A 20,648-nucleotide genomic window follows, 5' to 3' on the forward strand; every position below is an offset into this window, starting at 1 on the left:
GTACCACCCTCATACAGTGTGGGGAGCACTCAGTAAATAGTGTGTGGCCATTATCATCATTACTGTTATCATGACTTGCTGTAGACTAAACCTGGAAGAAAATTCCACTTATTCAAATTAGGAGATCTTAAGTTGTCAAAGCATTTCTAAACACTATTTTTTTCTGATAGAAATACTTGAATTAGCTCTCTTTTTGTGATCATATCTCATTTCAGATTTTATTAATTACCAAGCCTCTTGATCTAATCATTAACTAGTCACAGATGGAGAAATGCAGTCACCTATACGGCTAACGTTATTTACTTCTAACTCCTGGTAGACCTCGAGCTGCTTGGGTCAATCATTTCAACAGTCATCACCTATTTCCTGAGTGCCTACTATATGCCAGGTAGGAGTGGGCTCTGGGGACATGGTGGTGAACAAGAGAAAGCCCATGCCCTAAAAGAGCTTGTGTCTTAGCAGCAACGTTACTTTTTACTCATATTTCTGTCCTACTCATACCACGGAGTACCTGGCATACAGCGAGTACTCAGTAAATGTGGGGTTGTTTGGTGACTTGGGTGTGACTTACTGAAATGGAAGTCCAATGTGCTCTTTCTCGAAAATTATCTTAAGAATTTTTTCCATGAAAGAGCCACCTTGTCCTTATGTTATTATATTTATTAAAATCTCCGTCAGTCTGGTTAGATGGAAAAATTGATCTCGCTGATTACTGTCTTCTTGCTTTTTGAAGAAGCTCTTCACTATGATCTTATTTTTGTAAAATTACCTGTGGTGTTCGTATGTGTGAGGAAATGCATAAAGGAGGTTTAACAGAAATACAGACCAAGGTGGCAGACTGGCTCTTGAATGTTACCAGACTTTGCAAAGCTTGACAAGAGCTCTTTCTCTAATGTACATGAAACTCCTAGTCTGCCTGCACACCGGCGGCCTCCCCTTCTACACTTGCAAATAAAGAACAAAGACAGTAGGCAGTAGGGTGGGAAGAAGGTAGCAGGGGAAGGCCTCTCCAGTGCTTGGCCTTGTATAGAATGCTTTTTTTTTGCTTAAAATCACCTCTTACCTCTGAGGTAGATACTCTCCCCATTCTGCCTGATACAAATGAGGAACCTGAGGCTCAGAGGCTACAAAGCTTCCAAGGACACCCCGTGGGAGATGGCAGAGGCTTGCCTACCCAAAGGTGCTGTCTATGACAAGGCCACACGCCTTCTCGACCTGACTGATATTCTTGGCTAAGTCTTCCCGAAGTCAAGACTGTCTTCCTCAAAGCTGCTGTGGGGTGGGTGAGACAGATCACAGGGCGTAGTAAGTTGGAGTGTGTTTTTGTGTTCAGCTTTCCTTTGGCTGGGACACACAGACTCAAGAGGAGCCATCATGGCCTGGAATTCTCTCAAGGTTCCATGGTTTTGGTGCCAGGGTGGGCTTTAGTTATACAGAGTGCCACTCTCCTGTAGAAAATAAAAACTTTCCTCTCCTTGGTCTATTTTTCAGAGTCTAGCAAGATAAGATGCAGAAGTTCTGTCTAGGTACAATAAAAATTAATGCACCTTTGGTTTCCTTTCTCTAATAGAGTTTTCAACTTTTATTCCACACAGAGTCTGAGTTATCTCTGAAAGGCTGGTGGCCCCTGGAGGCTCTGGGGTTGCTTAAAAACCTGTTTGTACTTCAAGGATAGGTTAACATCCTTCCACCTTCTGCCATATCCATCAAAACCCAAAGTCTGACTCTGTTGAGGTTTTTTTACTCGAGCATGTGGCTCAGGATGCCTCTGTTGGTTAGTTATAGAAGAAAACCCAACTGAATTAAGCAAAAAAGGCGGTTTATTGTTTCATATAAATGAACAGCCCAAGGCCATCCTCCTTCAGGCACAGCTAGATCCAGAAACTTTAACTGTATCATTGAGACCTTGTCTTTCCCTGCCTCTACCAGTGTTCCTCACAAGCTTGACAACTCCAGGCTTATATTCTGTATAATTGTTAGTTGTTCACTAAATATTTCCAGGTTTCCTTCATCTGGGTACATAATAAGATTATGCTGTTCTGTCCCCTGAAGTTAGATGTGGCAGTGTGATTTGCTTTGACCAATAAAATGTGAACCTAAGAGGCATGTGTAACTTCTAGACAGAAGCTTTTAAGAACCATTCCATTATTCACTATGTACCTTTCTCCTTACCATGGTGATTACTGAAGCATGTGTCAAGATGGGGCCTCCATCAGCTTAGGTCCCTAAGTGACTTCAATGAGCAAGGCTCTTCTGTTAATTTATGATGGATGTGTGTGTGTGAGGGAGAGCTTCTAAGTCACTGAGGTTTACGCATTTTATTATGACATAATCTATCCTATCCTAACCAATATACATCCTCCATGTATATACATATACGTGGAAAAACAAAAGGTATTTCTATCCTGGTTTCTCAAATAAGAGTCTTAGTTACTTGCTCTGAATAACTATAGTTGATGATGTACCCATCTCCGAATTCATCCTGTGGCCTAGGAATGGAGTGCTCTGAGTGGCCAGGCCAGGGTTTCATCTTTACCCTTGAGTCAGAGAGACAGCTAGCCACCCAGTGCTCATGAACAGAGTGAAGGAGGTAGAGTTATCAGAAAGTGGAGGATGATGATCTCAGGGTCCTGGGATCGAGCCCTGCCTCAGGCTCCTTGCTCAATGGGGAGTCTGCTTCTTTCTCCTGCTTTCTCTCTCTCTCTCTCTCTCTCTCTCTCTCAAATAAGTAAATAGAATTTAAAAAAAGAAGAAGAAAATGGAAGATGAAAACTAGGTAGATTAAAACTAAATATGTCCTCTGTGAGAAGTAATAAAAAATTCCTCTGGCGTTTTCTTTTTATTCTGGAGCAAGCATCCCATTTGACCTTTAGAAGGCAGGTGTCTCACAAGCCTGCTGAAGAGAGTTTTGCATCTTCTTTTTTTTTAATGTTTTTTTATTATGTTATGTTAGTCACCATACAGTACATCCCTGGTTTTTGATGTAAAGTTCGATGATTCATTTTCCATACTATAAATAGATATATCAAGGAAAAAATGTAAATCAGCAAGCCTAAAGTGGAAAAAACCTGTCAGCCTCATATCCAGGTGTTGTAATAAAATAAAAGATTTAAATATTAATGTAATTGCCATTCCTTTCTGTAAGTTCCTCCCATAGTATTACCCACTTTCAGTATTTGTCCAGCTCTAGTATAAACACCACCAATGAGAGGACAGGTCTTGGGCTCTCTCTTAGTCTTTCTTTGGTTTCCTACAATGACTGATGATCTCTCTCTACCTCAATTGACACTCATTCATTCTGGCCTCTGGAAGTCAAGATGAAAGCAAATCTTATACCACTTCCACATATGTGGAAGCTCCTAGCATGGACCTGGTATAGAATAAAGAACAGATTCTTACTGTGGCTTTCTAAAAAATTTAAAGATACCCTGTCCCAGTCTTTACTTTTTTGAGTTGCTCTTATATGTTTTCAGTTTTTCTTTGAATGGCATACTTCTAAGTCTCCTAACTATACTGACTGTTTTCCTTTTCTTATGTTCCAATTTGTCTATGTACCCATTTTCCTTTTATTTTTTAATCTATTCTGTAATCTCTTTTAATTTAGTATGTTTAGACCATTTAGATTTATTGTAATTCTTGAAATGTTTAGGTATAATCTACCCCTTTATTATTTGTTTTCTGTTCCTTCCTTGTGTTTTTCATTCTACAGTTTTCCCTTTCCTTCCTTTTAGGTGGTTTGAACATTTTTTAATAATTTATTTGTATAGTATTGTTAGAGGTTGCTCTAGGGATTGCAATATACATGCTTAACATATCTAATTACTATCAATATTTTACTACAAATAGAGTGTAGAAATACTGTTCATATATCTAAGTTCTTTTATGTTTTAGTTCTCTTACATATTACATCTATGCACACTAAAAACCTCATCAGTTATTTTAATTTTATATTTCAAGCATCAAATATATTTTAAAGAGCTCAACAGGAATAGAATAATCTATTAAATCTACCAAGATATTTACCATTTCTATTGATCTTCCTTTATTTCTAATGTTCTAAGTTTCCTTCTGATTATCATTTCCTTCTGATACCAAGTTTTCTTCTGTCTGAAAACTTTCTTTAGCCATTAAAAATAGATCTAGCAGAAAGGAATTCTCTTACTTTTCTTTCATCTAATAATATTGATTTCACCTTCAATCCTGAAGAATATTTTCACTGAATATAGTTCTTTTGGCACTTAAAAAATGTTATTTCACTTCTTTCTGGCCTCCATGGTTTCTGATGAGGAATCTACCATCATTCTAATTTAAGTTCTGGGTTTGAAACCGTGTTGAGTTCAAGCTGGAGGAGGGAATGCTTACCCTCAGTCTGGTAGGATTTCAAAGTCTAGTCTCTCACATTCTGGTTTCATGTATTCTATGCAGGGTTTGTAGTTGCATGTAGCGGGAGAGAAATAATAGAGTGTGTTTAATTCATCTCACCCAGAGCCTCTCTATGCATCTCTTTTGGGGAAGACTGGATATATAGTTCATTGGGAGCTGCTAAACCCCTTTTTATATTAATAAGTTGTATGTGGTATGTATGCATATATGTATTTGTTTATCAAACATATATTACTTATTATGTGCCAAGCATAGTTTTAGTTGTATTACAAATTAGTTTATTTAATCCTTATGACAGTCCTGTGAGGTATGTACAGTTTTGTCCCATACTTTACAGATAAGGAAATTGAGGGGCAGAAAGTTTAAGTTGATTGTCCAAGGTCACATAGCTAGTAACTGAAGGATCCATGATTCAGATCCCCAGGGAGTTTCAGAGTTCAAATCTTAACCATTATATATGTCTCTAATTAAATTGTTATAATTATATAATAAAATAGTAAAAACAAGAGGAAAAGAAGAAATAATAGATCATCATTATTGAGCATTTTATATATCTTTGTTCTATACTAATGATTTCTACACATTATCTCTTGAATTAATTTGTTCATCATTCCAATTTTTATTGAGAGTTATGTTAGATACTATGCTAGGTGTGTGGGCACCAAAAGTGAATTAGAAAACAGTTCCCTGCCCTAGTGGAGGTTATAGTCTAGCAGGAGGAGGGTCATTAAACCAATGACTCCCATGTAAGTATGTGATTGTGGTTGTGAAAATTGTCACCGAGGAGATTGTTAGTGGGGAGAGCATTCTAGTGGGATTTCTAACAAATCTACTAGTAAAGATAAGATAGATTTTTCTGAAATAACAGACAGCCTCAAAATTTTAGTGGCAGAAAGCAATGAAGATTTATTTCTTGCTTATACTATATACCCATCAGAAGTGGACTGAAGGCTCTGTTCTACATCATTTTTTTTTTGTCTGCCTCAATCCAAGACACAGGCTGACAGAACATCCACAATCACATGGCCATTCTTAGAAGAAGAGGAAACTAGCATAGTAAACAGGACTGGCTATTGACCTCTTACCAAGAAATAACACAGTAGTTCTACTCACATTTCATTGGTCAGACTTGGTCAAGGGTATGGGTGACTCCTAACTTACAGGAGCTAGGAAAAGTGCAGTCCTACCATGTACCTAGAGGAAGGAAACCCACAAATATTTGGGAAGCAGCACTAAGATCTACCAGGCTGGTCTTGAGGTCAGGGGAGGTTTCCTTAGGAGATGATGTTTGGGTTGAATTCTGAGGAAAAAGGCAAAGGGATTGGGGTTGGGCAAATGTGATCAAAGTGATGAAAGTAAATAGGATTACACAAGGCCTAGAAAGCTAGTTTAAGGGCTTGGGATTTTATCCTAAGAGCTATGGGAAGCCAACATTTTGGGTGCAGATAATCATATTTGTATTTTAGATGGGATCCCATGACTGGTGTGGAGAATGGATGGAATGGGAGGAGATGAAAGATGAGTAAGGATAAACCAATGGAGAAGCTGCTGTCCTATGGGCTAGAGAAGATGGTCACTTGGTTTAGGCAGTAGCAATTGACAGAAGTGGGTGGATTGGAGAAACAGGGCTTGTAGACTAATGGGTTACTCCTCCAAGATCCCCTGAGGAATCTACTATTATCTCTATTTTCTATGTGAGGAAACTAAAGCTTGGAGAAATAACAAAACTTTGCTAGTGAGTGGCAAACCAAGAGTTCAAATGTGTCCTGATTCCAGAAGTTGTACTCTTAACCACCATGTCATGCTACTTCAGGGGAATGTATTGACAACATTTTATGTCCCTGTAATGGAGAAAGGATGGGAGAATCTACAGTGCAAATTTTCAGGTTTCCCGCTTGGCCCAGTGGAGCGTGCAGACCCTTTGAGGGCAGATGCTTTGTTGCCTTACTGTTCTCTACTCGCTTTATAGACTTGGGATCCTGAGCCCAACTAGCTATGCAGTAAGTCCCAGTTGGGTTTATATCTATGTGATGTTAAAGTCAAAATTTAGAATCTTATGTAAATGCTTTCATTTCAATTAATGTATGTATTAAAGCTAGGGGTGTGGTGTTTTGAAGTTGGTTGAGGTGCCTTATAGATTTTAATGTATCCTAAGTTCTACCTTTCCCTACCCCTCCCTTCTTCCATTCTATTTTCCCTTTTTCTTTCTTTCATCCATTCATGTGGTCATCAGTCATTTTTTGAGTGATATTTATTGCAGGCAATACAGCAAAGTGATTCACAATGTGGATCTTAAGGTCCTTCTGTAAAAACCCTTTCCCTACCTTCCACTGACATCAGGATTCTAGGCCAAACTCAATATCCACCAGTCCATGAAGCATTTCAGCCTCTGCCAACCAGTTTTGAAAAGACTTTCACTTGTAGTTAAGTACAATTTATCTTAGACTAACTCTCTACTGCTCTCTGTAATCTGTTCCCCTTGAGAATGAGGAGCTCATTCTTTATACTTCTTTCACTTTCCCAAATGTGCTCATCACGGTGCTGGGTATACAGTTACTTCCAAATGCCCTCGAAAGTAGAATGAATGATGTTTTATCTGAATCTTTATATGGGGTTGGCTTTGAACATAAGCTGTGAAACACAAGTGGTCTTGAGATATAATCAGTAATAGAATTTCATATAATACAAACCAGAAACCAAATTAATATATTTAAATATGAAAATTTTTAAGTGGTAAAATTACCAATATTACCTAGTATCCTTTTTCTGTTCCAAGATCCCATCCAGGATACCATATTACATTTAGTCATCACATCTCCTTAGGTTTCTCTTGGCTGGGGCAATTTTCAGACTTTCAGAATTTTTGACGACCTTGACAGTCTTAAGTACTGCTGAGATATTTTGTAGAATGTACCTCAAGTGGAATTTTTCTGATGTCTTTCTGATGATTACACTGGCATTATGTGTTTTGAGGAGGAAGACCATAAAGATAAAGTGCCATTTTCATCACATTGTATCAAGGGCGCATACCATCAACATGATGTTGACCAGGTGCCTCAGATAGTATTTGTCAGGTTTCTCAACAATAGTTACTCTTTTTCAACCCTTTACATACTGACCTCTTTGAAAAGAAGTCCTATGTGCAAGAGTGAGGAGTTATATTCCACCTCCTTGAGGGCAAAGTATCTACATAAATTACTTTAAATTCTTCTATACAAGAGATTTTCGTTTCTCCTCCATTTGTTAATTTATTCAATTATTTATTTATATTGATATGTACTAATGAAATATTTTATACTGGGGACTATGTTCCAATACTACTGCATTTTTTTGTTGCTCATATTGTTCCAGTTTGGTCTTTGGGAGCTCTCTCAGTTGGTTCCTTGGTATACCCTTATGAGATTTGTTTTGTTTTGTTTTCTGAGCTCTTCCTTATTTTCTGACACTAGATTATACAGACTCCTCTTTATATTTCATGCCTTAGTCCTAGATTCAGCTGTTTCTACAAAGAGCCCTGGTTCTCTTCACTGGAATGATGTTAGATAAGCTCACTGCTACTGGGATGCCATTGGTCTTCTAGACCTCTCAGTTGACAGAGTAAGGAAATGTGTGTACATATACAAATCCCTGTAAATATATATATTTATAAATATTTCTATTATGAGACCATCAGTGTTCAGATTAAGCTAAACATTAGTTTACACTGATGTCTCCAGCTCTAATCCATTGCCACATGGATCATTCTAGCTTCACTCCCTTATTTATCTATACTTTCCACACCAATAGTTACAAACCTGACTCCTAAGCATCCATTCATTTAATTGCTTAAATTCAGTTTACACACCTCTCCCTCCAACCAGAATACTATGTAAGTGAAGTTGGAACATTCTGAGGGTAGCATATCCAGAGCCATCCTTCTTCAGTTGTGATGTTAATTTTGATCACCATGTCAAGGTATTGTCTGGCTTCTTCCTATAATATAATGTTCTCCTTTGCACCTAAGAAGCAATTTATCGTCATTTATTTTGAGACCGTACAAATATCCTACTCCACATACACTGTCACCCATTGATTCTTGCCCAAACCAGTCTTACAATGATGGTTGTAAAAGGATGCTTTTCAAGTCCACTACTCATCAGTTGACATCTATTAGAAAGAAAAGCTCTCTTCTCCCATAGCTATGTATATGTTTATTTATTATCAGTATGGACTTATGGATTCCTATTTAGTTAAATGTGCTGTAGTTCACCAATTTTGGTGCTCAGTTGACTCAGATCTAGCCAGTGTTAGCCATTATTTGTGGATAACTTTCTTACTTTCTGACACAACAGATGGTCCAGGCTCATCTTAACACCTTTCTTACTTCATCCCTGGAATCAGCCATTTTTCAAAATTCCCTGGTTCCTTTTAGTGGAGAGTGATATAGAGAAACCAAGATCTAGTTACTAGGTATGCTCGTTGTTACTGGGTGTCATTGCATACACACACACACACACACACACAGATCTATACTATATATAGATATAGATATAGATATAGATATAGATATAGATATAGATATAGATATAGATGATATTTTATTTCACTTTTTCACAGTGAGAGCCTTGGCTCTCAGCAATGTCTCCATATGTGTTCCATTTGCTTAATCCTACAGTACACAAACAAAGTAGTTTCACAATTGCTGTAGTCATACCACTATGAAAAAGACATCCACTAAAAATAGTTCAGGATTTACTTACAGTTCTTTTTTTCCTAAACCAAGGGTATTTATCAAAGCATTGTGTTCTAAAGTTACTGGGATCAGTTCTTCCCTAGCCTCTCCCCACCCCCATGTGTTTCTATTATTCAGTTGCGATCGTTTCTGTTTGCATTCAACTTTAGGTTTATTTCCTATGCTTATTAATTTAATTGTGTTTTTGAATATATGCAACATTAACATTCTTCCAAATTTAAAATTATACAAAAAGTTGTATTCAGAAATGTTACTCTATCCTTTCCACCCCTTTTTCCTCTTGCCTCATTTACCCCTTTGTAGGCAAACAATTTCATTGGTTTCTGATTTATTCTTCCTGTGTTTTCTCTTGCCAAAATAAATTGGGAAATGTATGGTTTCTTGTTTTCCCTTTTTCTTACTCAAAGGCAGCATACTATATGTGCTTTTGTACAGTGCTTTATTTACTTAACAATATAGCCTTGAAATTATTCTCTATCAGTTCATAGAGAGCTTTCTTGTTCTTTATTACATTTACCTAGTATTTCATTGTGTGCGTGCACCATACTTTATCCAACCATATCCTGTGTTTGGAAATTTAGGTAGTTTCCAATATTTTGTGGTTACATATAATAATGCAGTGGATAACCTGGTGTGTATGTGTTAGAGATACACGATCAGGGTAAATTCCTCGTTGTGTCACTGTAGTCATGGTATTGCTGCCATGGAGACAGATGCATCTAGCTTTTTTAGATATTACCAAATTCCCCTCCATAGGGGTAGTACTCTTTTGCCTTCCTACCAGCCATGTTGGAGAGGGCCTGTTTGCTTTCAGCCTCACAACAGACTGTATTGTCAAGCTTTTGATTTTTGCTTATCTAATGAGTGAGAAATTGTACATTAATATTATTTTAATATGCATTTCTCTTTTAAGTGAAATTGAACATTTATTCTATTTTAATGTCATTTATATCTTATGTGGGAATTTTTAACTCATATCTTTTACACATCTTTCTATAGTATTTTTGGATTCTTTTTCAACAATTTTTTTAAAGTTCTTTATAAATTAGGGACATTAGTTCTTTAGGAGATATTTGCACATGTTTTCTAATTTGTTCTCATTTGATTTTGCATACAGTGTTTTTTCCATACACTTTTTTTAAAGATGGTCAACTATATCAATCCTTTTTTTGAGCATTTGGGTTTTTGAGTCATAGTTGCAAAGCCTTTTTAACTTCCAGTAGAAGAATTATAGAGGAATTTACCCGTTTAAAAATTGTTTAATTTTATTCTTTAAATATCTCGTCAGTTTGGAGTTTGTGCTTATGAATAGCATGAAGAATGGATCAAAATTTATTAATTCTCAAATGACTGTCTGGTTGTCCTACACCATATATTAAATTAAGGAGGGCATGAGATGCAACTAATGAGTCATTGAACACTACACCAAAAACTAATGATGTGCTAGATGTTGACTATTGAATTTAAATAAAAAATAAAATAAAATAAAAATTTATTAATAATTTTTAAAAAGTCCTCCTTTGCCCCCACATATTGAGAAGCACCCATTTCATATACTAATTTCCATCTGTGGTCAGGTGTCTTTCTGGACTTTCTGTTCTGTTTCATTGATCTGTCTCTTCATGTTCCACAATCACACTGTTTTAGTTAAAAAGGCTTTGTAGTAGGTTTTAATATTTTGTTTCGCTATTCCTCTCTCACAGCTCTTCCTTTACTTGTTTTCCTTAGATAATCTTGTGTTGTTATTTTTTTCATATGAACTTTAGCATTTAGTAAGCTCAATTTATATATTTCCAGAAAAAAAAGGTTTATTGGTATTTTTATTGGGATCTCACAAAATTTAGAAGTTGACTTAGCACAGACATCTTTGATGATACTGAGCTCTCCTAACCAAGAGCTGGGCATGTTTTTCCGTTTGCTCAAGTCTACAATCGTGTTTTACAGGAGTGTTTGGAGAACAGTGTTTTCCATATAAGTTTTAAACTTTTTAAGTTTTTTCTAAGTTTTGTATCTTTTCATTGTTATTATAATAATATAATATTTTCTAATATTACAATAATAAAGTATTATAATAATATTTTCTCTACCATCATACCTTTTAATTTCAACCAATGTTTTTAAAATTATCAAAGATAATTATTCCATGAGTAATTTCCTTCTGTGTCAGCAAAAAAGTTTAAAACTTTACACATGTAATGTAGACTAGAACCCACTGGAACCATCACCATCCAGAATTTAGAAGATCAGTTGTTTTCTAAAGGAGACTATGATTCTGGGAGCTCTGTGATTTGCACTTTTGATTAGTACAACAGAAATGTTATAACCACGGTCAAAAAAAAAAAAAAAACAGGACCAGAGATCAGCACCAGATCTTATTGAAACATCAGCATTTGGATGTGCAGCTCTTCCACTGGATTTCTGTACAACAAACGTAGGAGTGACTAGCGCAGCCCCATAAAGCCATCCTGAGTTTCTGCAAGCCAGTTCTTTGTACAGTGCCCAAAGGGTGAAGTGTGGTAAGTATTTTACCATGTAGAACATGTTGGCCGTCTCTTGCTTGCCCTGGGAGCTGCAGCGCGTCAGTGGGAACTTTGCGCCTGACATTTTTCGGTCTCCACTGAGGCATTTGAAGTCGTGCCAGAAGTGGAGCTCTGTCTTTCCTTCACTTCATCTCACAGCTGTGGATTTTCATGATTCATTCTACAACACAGTTTGGGGGGGGGATTATTTATGCTGGAGTTCTGAACATTTGCATCGTCATGAGATTTTAATGGAAACTTACAAACCATTTTTTACAAATTACTTCCAACGTGGATATACTTTATACTCACTGGAAAACATAGATACTAGAAAATACTAAAAAAGGAAGCACATTTTTAGGACCCAGACATGCTGAAATGAAAGCTAGAGTTCAACTTCTGTAACCTCTTGATACTTGTGGAGTTTGAGTTGAGGCCATATGTGATTCCATAGGGAACCTTGTGTGTTTGTTCACCTACACTATTCATCTCTCGTCCAAATCTGATTCTCACAGGATACTTTGTCAGAATGCCTATTAAGGCATCTTTTAATAATAGCAATTTGTAATGTAGTCCTAATGACCTTTCAACACCTAATTTAATGAAGCCAGTTAAATTTTGCTATCTAGCAGGGATAAATAATGGCTATTATGACTAACGAAATAATCAGATTAAGAAACCATTTCTCTCTTTTCACATATACACACATGCATGTGCATACACTTGTTTTTTTTTTTATACATAATTTATTTAGTCTTTCACAAGCATGATGGAATTTCTGATCCTTAACCTCAGGGCCATCACCAGAAATGCTAATCTTTTTAGAATGTAATAAATAATAATAGATAATATTTGTTGTACACATCCGTGCCAGGCTCTATTCCAAACAATGTATTTATTCCTCAGAGGAGCCCTATTCAGTTGTTGCTATTATCATCCTGCATTGAACAAATGAGGAAACTGAGGCCAACTCACCCAGGTAGTAAGTATTGGTAATTTACTTCCTGGGCTCTTTAACCACCACAGAAGTAGCCACTTAGCAGAAGTGAAGGCTAAGAGTTTTGGGTGTCAGTCAGGAAAAAAAAAAAAAAGCCAAAAGCCATGCAGCTTCCTACAAGGCCCTTCATGGTCTGTCCTCCTTGTCTTCTCAACCTTCTCAACCTTTCAGCGTATCTCTTGCTCCTCTACCCTCCCTGATTCCACCTCACTGGTTCAAATACACTGAGCATGCTCCTGCCTAGGGACTGGCTCTTCCGTCCTCTTGTCCTCAGATACCCACTCGGCCTGCTCTGATTTCCTCCAGAGACGGCCTTTCTGACTGTCCTAAAAAAAGTAGCAATAGCCCTCTCCCCAAGTGGGCCCTCTGCTTTATTCTTTCCACTGCACTCATCTGACAGAGTATAGTCTTACTTTTACCATCTCTACCGCATGTCAACCATCCATCTGTTCTCCACCTCTATAATTCTTTCATTTCAAGAATGTTATATAAATGGCATCATATAGTAAGGAACTTTGAGATTGGCTTTTTTCGCTCAAATGGCCTTGAGATCTAAGATGTGGCATGAATCAGTCGTTCATTCCGTTTTGTTGCTGAGTGGTATTCTCTGGCATATATGTCTCACCAATGGTTGGACGGATGGGTGGTTTCTAGTTTGGGGCTATTATAAGTAAAGCTGTTATGAATATTCATGTACAGGTTTTTCTGTGGGTGTAAATTTTCATTTCTCTAGGATCCATGCCTCCAAGTATCATTGCTAGGTTGTATGGTAAGTGTAGATTGAGTTTTATTTTGTTTATTTTATTTTATTTATATGTGTGTGTGTGTGTGTGTGTGTGTGTGCATGCATGTATTTAGTTTTAAAATAAATTGTCAAACTGTTTTCCAGAGTGGCTGTACCATTTTACATTTCCAGTAGCAATGCAAGGTTATTTCCTTTTTGAGATGTAGAAAATACATGGAAACTTTTACTATGTATTGTATTATTATGTGTTTTATCAGACAAACTGTAGTGTAAGCCCATCAAAGTTTGGAACTGTGGCATTCTGTCTCTGTATACAGGCTTGTCGCACAAAACCTGGCATATTGCACTCTGGAAATATTTGTTGAATGAAATGAAGCACAAATATCGGTTGCAATTTACACAATACATCACATGGCAATTTCTAATTTAGCTTTTGAATCCCTAGGATTATTGTGCATTATAACATTCTGTCATAATTTTGATGTCTCCTTTTCTGCCACACATACTAAAAACCTGAAGTGGTGTTGACTTTGACTCAAAGATTTGTATTTCTTCAATTATTGAATCATTACATCTTTTGAGACTTGATATCCCCATAGAATATAAACTAAACAGTGCTTTTAAGAGAAAAGCCATAAATTATTAGAATTAGGGGAAAAAGCATGACCTACTGTGTCTTAATACTGAAGATGCAACATTGCTAAAATGGACTACAAAGTCACAGACCCCATAGCCATATCCTGCAGTGTATTTTTTCTCCCAGGAGTCCTCAGTCTGCTGTGCTGTATCACAGGTCACCTAAGCAGTGTTTATGAAAGTTGTGGCCGTGAGCCTCTGGAGGGACTTCCGGTGTTCTAAATTTGAACCATTGAAGGTTGAACTAAACTGACATCAGATGGGACAATAAGTCATAATTAGCCTTTATTTAGCAATCAGATTTCTGTAGATCTTCCTGGAGGATTATGGTAATATAAGGCATTTTCCAGAGTCTGAATTGAAAGACCGTCAGAAATAATGTATAGTTGGGGGCACCTGGGTGGCACAGCGGTTAAGCGTTTGCCTTCGGGTCAGGACGTGATCCCGGCGTTATGGGATAGAGCCCCACATCAGGCTTCTCTGCTAGGAGCCTGCTTCTTCCTCTCCCACTCCCCCTGCTTGTGTTCCCTCTCTCGCTGGCTGTCTCTATCTCTGTCGAATAAATAAATAAAATCTTAAAAAAAAAAAAAAGATGTATAGTTGGATGGTTTTTTCAGTTTTTTTACACCCTCAACCTCTTGTTAATAATCACTTTGTGACTTACACCCCTCCCTAGCACAGTTTGCCACATTTCTTCTTTCACCTCTTTTCCTCTTTTCCCTGGGCACTAAAGGTCAATTCTTTTTTTTTTTTTTNTTTTTTTTAAGATTTTTTTTTTTATTATTATTTATTCGAAAGAGATAGAGACAGCCAGCGAGAGAGGGAACACAGGCAGGGGGAGTGGGAGAGGAAGAAGCAGGCTCACAGCAGAGGAGCCTGACGTGGGCCTCGATCCCCGAACGCCGGGATCACGCCCTGAGCCGAAGGCAGACGCTTAACCGCTGTGCCACCCAGGCGCCCCTAAAGGTCAATTCTTTATCCCTAATGAGAGACAGCACTTTTCCATCTTAGAAAAACTCAGCGTTACTCCCTCTCACATGAGTATCTCTTTGTATCTCCTAACTCCCTCCTCTCTCCTTTCAACAACCACCAGAGACACAAAGTTCCCTTTTTGGAGTCCATGGATTGAAACTTTACAAATCTTGAGGCTTTCTCTCTCATCTATAAATGACTGTAACGTTCTAACATAGGACACGATGGTATAGCACTCATTTGTATGATTGCCTTCCCAAATTAAGCAAGGCATAGCAACTCTACGATTGTGGTCTTAGAGTCACATGGCGAACCTGTGATGGAGGGAAGCGTCAGAGGTTCAGTGGTGAGGCAGAACTGTTTCTGAGCCACTGGTTCCTGGTTCTCGGCAAGTCTCTTAGCCTAAACCTTTATTGTCTCAAAATGAGACAATAGGATTGGTGTGAAGATCCACGGAGATAATATGTATGAGCTCTGAATACAATGCTTGGCACAGTTCCGTGCCTCATAAGTATCAGCTTTTAATTGTAAACTCCATGAGGGTGGGGATTTGTCCTGTTTTGTTTATAGCTGTTATCTCCAGCACCTCAGACAGTCCCCATGGATCAGTTCTTCAGAAATAGGTGCTGAATGCGTGAAGGAATGGTCATTAAAGACCTCACTTTAGAACACCACTTTCACCGTAAGGATTCTTCCCTACTCTCTAATCGCAGACCGTAGGTATTTTCATTCAAGCACATTTCTCTCCTATCTGGACCGAGCCATCCTTTCCTATACCTTCCCTTAACATACTTCACCAGCCCTGACTTTCTAAGACTACAGAGTGAAGAAGACGGTCTCTGCCCTCAGGGAAATTCTGCCCTTATGAGGAAGCACAACTAAACAGATGAGCTGCTTTCTGAAAAGGTGTCCCCTCCTGGTTTCCTTCCATTCTTCATTTCTGTCTCTTTTGGCACTATTAGTGAGGTTAGCATGTGCATTTTCTAAACATTGTTGTCACGTATGATTTGAATCCAGCAGAAAATCTAACTGTTTATGGGGAGATGTTTGTTTTGGGTTTCTTATTTTTTGTTTTGTTGCCAAAATAGTTTTCACTTGTTATCCTCTTTTGACTGGCTTCCAGGAGAATTTCAGATACAAAGCAACAGATGGCTGGAAAGAGGGTTTCACAATGTCCCCTGGGCCTAGTGAAATCCCACTTGCCACCCAGGCACTGCAGTTTCTGACAAACCTTCAAAGCTTCTCCAGCTTGTTTTCCATTGCAAAACTATACAGTGCATGCAAGTCACCGTAGCATAGTGTGTTATTACCCTAGTGAAGTTCTGGCTATTGCAGCCCTCTGTAGAAGAAGCGAATATATCATACATATTGGCACAGATGTCTTTAAAGTTAATTTTCTTCTAATGATTGAGAATGTTTTGAAATGTCACAGGGGAAATATGTTTGTATAACTCCACATCTTCAGAAATGATGCCAAGCAAAGATGTTGTGTGAATTAATAAAATCAGCATGTAGTCTAGATATGGACTCCAAAACGTTTAAAAATACAGAAATTCTACAGGCAGATAGGCCATCTAGAGATGGTCCTAACTTCTATCCATGGTCAAAGAAGTTGCTCAGGGTCGCCTGGGTGGCTCGGTTGGTTAAGCATCTGCCTTCGGCTCAGGTCATGATCCCAGGGTCCTGGGATCGAGTCCCACATCGGGCTCCCCGCTCAGCAGGAAGCCTGCTTCTCCCTCTCCCCCTGCCCCTCCCCCTGCTTGTGCTCCCTCTCTCTCTCTCTGTGTCAAATAATTGAATGAATAAAAACTTAAAAAAAAAAGAAGTTGCTTAGATTTATTTTGATGTCAAGCAATTTATTTTGATGCCAAGCAATTTTGCCCTAACTTGTATAGAAAAACATTTTTTTAAATTTCCGTGTCTCTGAATGAATCTGGTGTCTTCTGACTATGCCGTCTTTCATTTGTCTACTTCATAGGTACTGTCGCTTTTGTAACTATAGGATTAAACAGAAAAATAAATTAAACTAGAAACCTAGTCATTGGCATATCTCTTAATTGAATATCGGCACAATTGGACCTAGTCAAAATTAAAACCTTGTTTGCTTCAAATCAAGAAAGTGAAAATACAGTCCACAGAATTGGAGAAAATGCTTGCAAATCATACATTTGATAATAGTATAGAATTCAGGATATATAAAGGACTCTTACAATTCAATAATAAAAAAGACAACCTAATCAAAATATGGGCAAAAGATTTTATTAGACATTTCTGCATATCAGAAGATGCTCAACTTCATCAGTCATTAGGGAAGTGCAAATCAAACCATCCTGAGACACCACTGCTATTTATTGTACTCAACAAGATACAATAGCAAATGCTGGGGATGTGGAGAAATTGGAACCTTGATACCTTGCTGGTGGAAATGTAAAATGGTGCTGCCTCTTTGGAAAAGATAAACATAAAGTCATCATATGACCCAGAAATTCCACTCTTTTTTTTTTAAAGATTTTATTTATTTATTCGACAGAGATAGAGACAGCCAGCGAGAGAGGGAACACAAGCAGGGGGAGTGGGAGAGGAAAGCAGGCTCATAGTGGAGGAGCCTGATGTGGGGCTCGATCCCATAACGCCGGGATCACGCCCTGAGCCGAAGGCAAGACGCTTAACCGCTGTGCCACCCAGGCGCCCCCAGAAATTCCACTCTTATATCCCAGAGAATTGAGGACATACATTCACACAAACATTGCATGCAACTTTTGTCAGTAATAACACTCATAATTGCCCTAAAGTAGAAGCAACCCAAATGTTCATCACCTGATGATTGGTTTAACAAAATGCGATGCATCCAGGCAATGAACTCTGATTCAGTCTTATAAATAGATGAAGTGCCTACACACACTACAACCTGGATAAACCCTGGAGACAGTATGCTAAAGGAAAGAAGGCAAACACAAAAGGCCACATACTGTATGATTCCTTTTATAGTGAATATTTGTAATAGGCAAATCTTTAGAGATAGAAAGTAGATTAGTGGTTGCCAGGGGCTGGTGGAGTGGGGAAAAGGGAGGAGGGTAGAGGATAGGGAGTGACTGCTAAAGAGTCTGGATTTCTTTATGGAGTGATGAAAATGTTCTGGAATTAGATAGTGGTGACAGTTGCATAACCTTGTGAATATGCTAAACTCCGCTGGATTGCATGCTTTAAAATGGTGACTCTGTGGCGTGTGAACTGTGTCCCAACTCCTAAAACAGCTCAGAAAACCTGTTAAAAATCACCTAACAAATTAAAAATCATCTTGATATGAAAATACAGTCATCTAAAGTTGTGATTTTCTCTTTGAGGTCTTATTAAAAAAAATTGTTTATGACAACAAATATCCCTCCCAGGTTATAAAGGATACATTTTACAGAAATCATCTAGACCCTGTTAACCCACACACTAAGATAATTGCCTGAAATTCTGCCTTCAGTGTGGTCGGGGGTAGATTTAGCATGTGTTGCATTTACAGGGCACTCGGGGGTAGATTGTACTTCGCAATTCTAATTGAAATAAGACACTGGATAACCCCTGAAGCTGGCACTATCACATACTTATTGTATATCATCTATTCTAAGATGTGCATTTTTTTCAAATGTTAACATCTTTGGGACGTATCTAACAATTGATGGTGTCTTGGATTTGATGAAAGATGGCAGTTTTGGATTGTGTGTGTTTGCTTTTAATACCTCTCTAGAGTGGTTAGCCATACAAGATTAACTTTGCTGTTCCCTAAAGGCCTATTTATATTAAAATATCACTGCCAGAGCACCCCCAGTGGTATGTTTATTTTGAGGCTTTGAAACCCAGTTGTTGACATATCTCCTAATTACATAAAAAATAGTTCTCAGAGGTTAAATGAAAGCTTCCCACACCCCCTCCCTATCTTTTTGTATTACAAGTACTAAGAATGATTTCCCTCCTTTGTTGCTTTATGAAATAGAAGGAGAAAGGCCTCTCAAGTTGTCCTGCCTTCTTTATTCCCTTCTGTCACGTTGGGCCATTTAAAGGAAGTGAAAACTTGAATTAGTAAGACATTTTAAAAATCCTATTTCTACATGTGATATTTGGATTTGAAACTTTGAGAATAAAGTCTTCAAAGTTTCTACAATTGACCATAATATAATAGTTTTTTTTTTAAAGTTGCTGTAACATAACATGCCATAACACCCTACCATAGAAGATAGTTCAACTTTTGCCCAAGTATCGTCTCTAAGGCCTTGGGATCCAGAAGGTTTGGGATTCCTGAGTGGGGATGGGGAGGATATTGTTAATCCGTAGTTTATGAAATGTTTGTTTTACCCCTAAACACAAAGAGAACCTGATAATTACAAATGGCGATACTTCTTAAAAATAGAAACATGAGATGAAAACTCAGAGCATACTTAGCCTAAGAAGCAGTTGTCAAGGGGAGTAGAGAGGGAGGGGATATTTTCATTATTAGAACACTTGGTTCTGTGTGATAGTATCCATTTACAAAGGCAAAGCTTTGCTGGCGTTACCTTGAAACAAGTATATTAATCCTAACCATCTGTTTATATGTGTTATACAACAGGAATACCTAATTATTCCCATAGTGAAGAAAGGAATTTCTTTATGTATATATGAAAATGTATATTTATGCACATATATCTTCATGTATGCTTTCTATATAGCATAGATATGTATCTATGTATGCCATATAGCCATCAAATATCCTCTGGGGTCTTAGCTCAATGGTGATTTGTAATGCAGAGAGTGACTTTCTCATGCTCTTGGTTGAGGATTTGAAATTGGATAGTAAGTCCAAGTTATAAAGTGTAATGTGAGGGGAGAAGAAGCATTTATAAGAGCCTAATAATTGCTTTTCCAGGAACCATATAATAGTAATTACTGGGTGCTTTGAATACTCTTTTCAGTTTGGATTCTTGTTAAAAAATCTTTTGGGTGCTTGGATGAGCAAGGTACTGGACAATCTCTCCTCTCCCATTTTCCTTCCAACACTGTTCAAACCCCTCCTGGTGAAAGGGAAGTAGCTTTTAGAGGGAAGGGACAACCATAAAAGGTCAATAAACTCTCAGTTCTGTGTCTACCTAGCTACCTGCATAGGCATTGGAGCCAGTGATGGCACATCACTAATTACAGGATATCTTATGAAAACTCATTTCAGACCCAAGACAAGGCAGTGTCCTTGCCTGATTTACCTCATTCTGTGTTGCATCATTACTCACCGAGTACAAATAAAGGCACAGGTTGTAGCAATTTGACAGATTGTTTTATTACATTGGGCAGTACAGCCCACGTAATTAGATAAGACCATGGACTATAGAATCAGATCATATGGGTTCATATTCTGATTCTCCTGTTTCCTAGCTATGTGACTTTGGGCAAGTTATTTAACCTCTCGGTACCTTAGTATTCTTATCGGTAACATGTGGCTAGCAATAGCATGTGCCATATAGCAGTGCCGTCATAATGAAGTGAGTTTATATATGAAACCACTTAGAACATTACCAGCACACAGAGTAAATTGCTTCTTGATTTGCTATAGAAAATAGGACTTCTAATATAGACCTTATTGTTCAGAGAAGCACACAATGTGCAGAATAAAAATGGGAACCTTAGGAGTATTTTCTCACTCAAATT

The 20,648-nt window shown here is 37.8% G+C and overlaps 1 protein-coding gene across 3 annotated transcripts in view; it reads left to right on the top strand.

The window, feature by feature from the left end:
• Positions 1-20,648, top strand: part of SCFD2 (sec1 family domain containing 2) — a 414,644-nt gene that overhangs the window by 206,922 nt on the left and 187,074 nt on the right. The gene's annotated exons all lie outside the window — the stretch shown is intronic.

This window comes from Ailuropoda melanoleuca, chromosome 11 (assembly GCF_002007445.2).
Source record: "Ailuropoda melanoleuca isolate Jingjing chromosome 11, ASM200744v2, whole genome shotgun sequence".
NCBI lineage: Eukaryota > Metazoa > Chordata > Mammalia > Carnivora > Ursidae > Ailuropoda > Ailuropoda melanoleuca.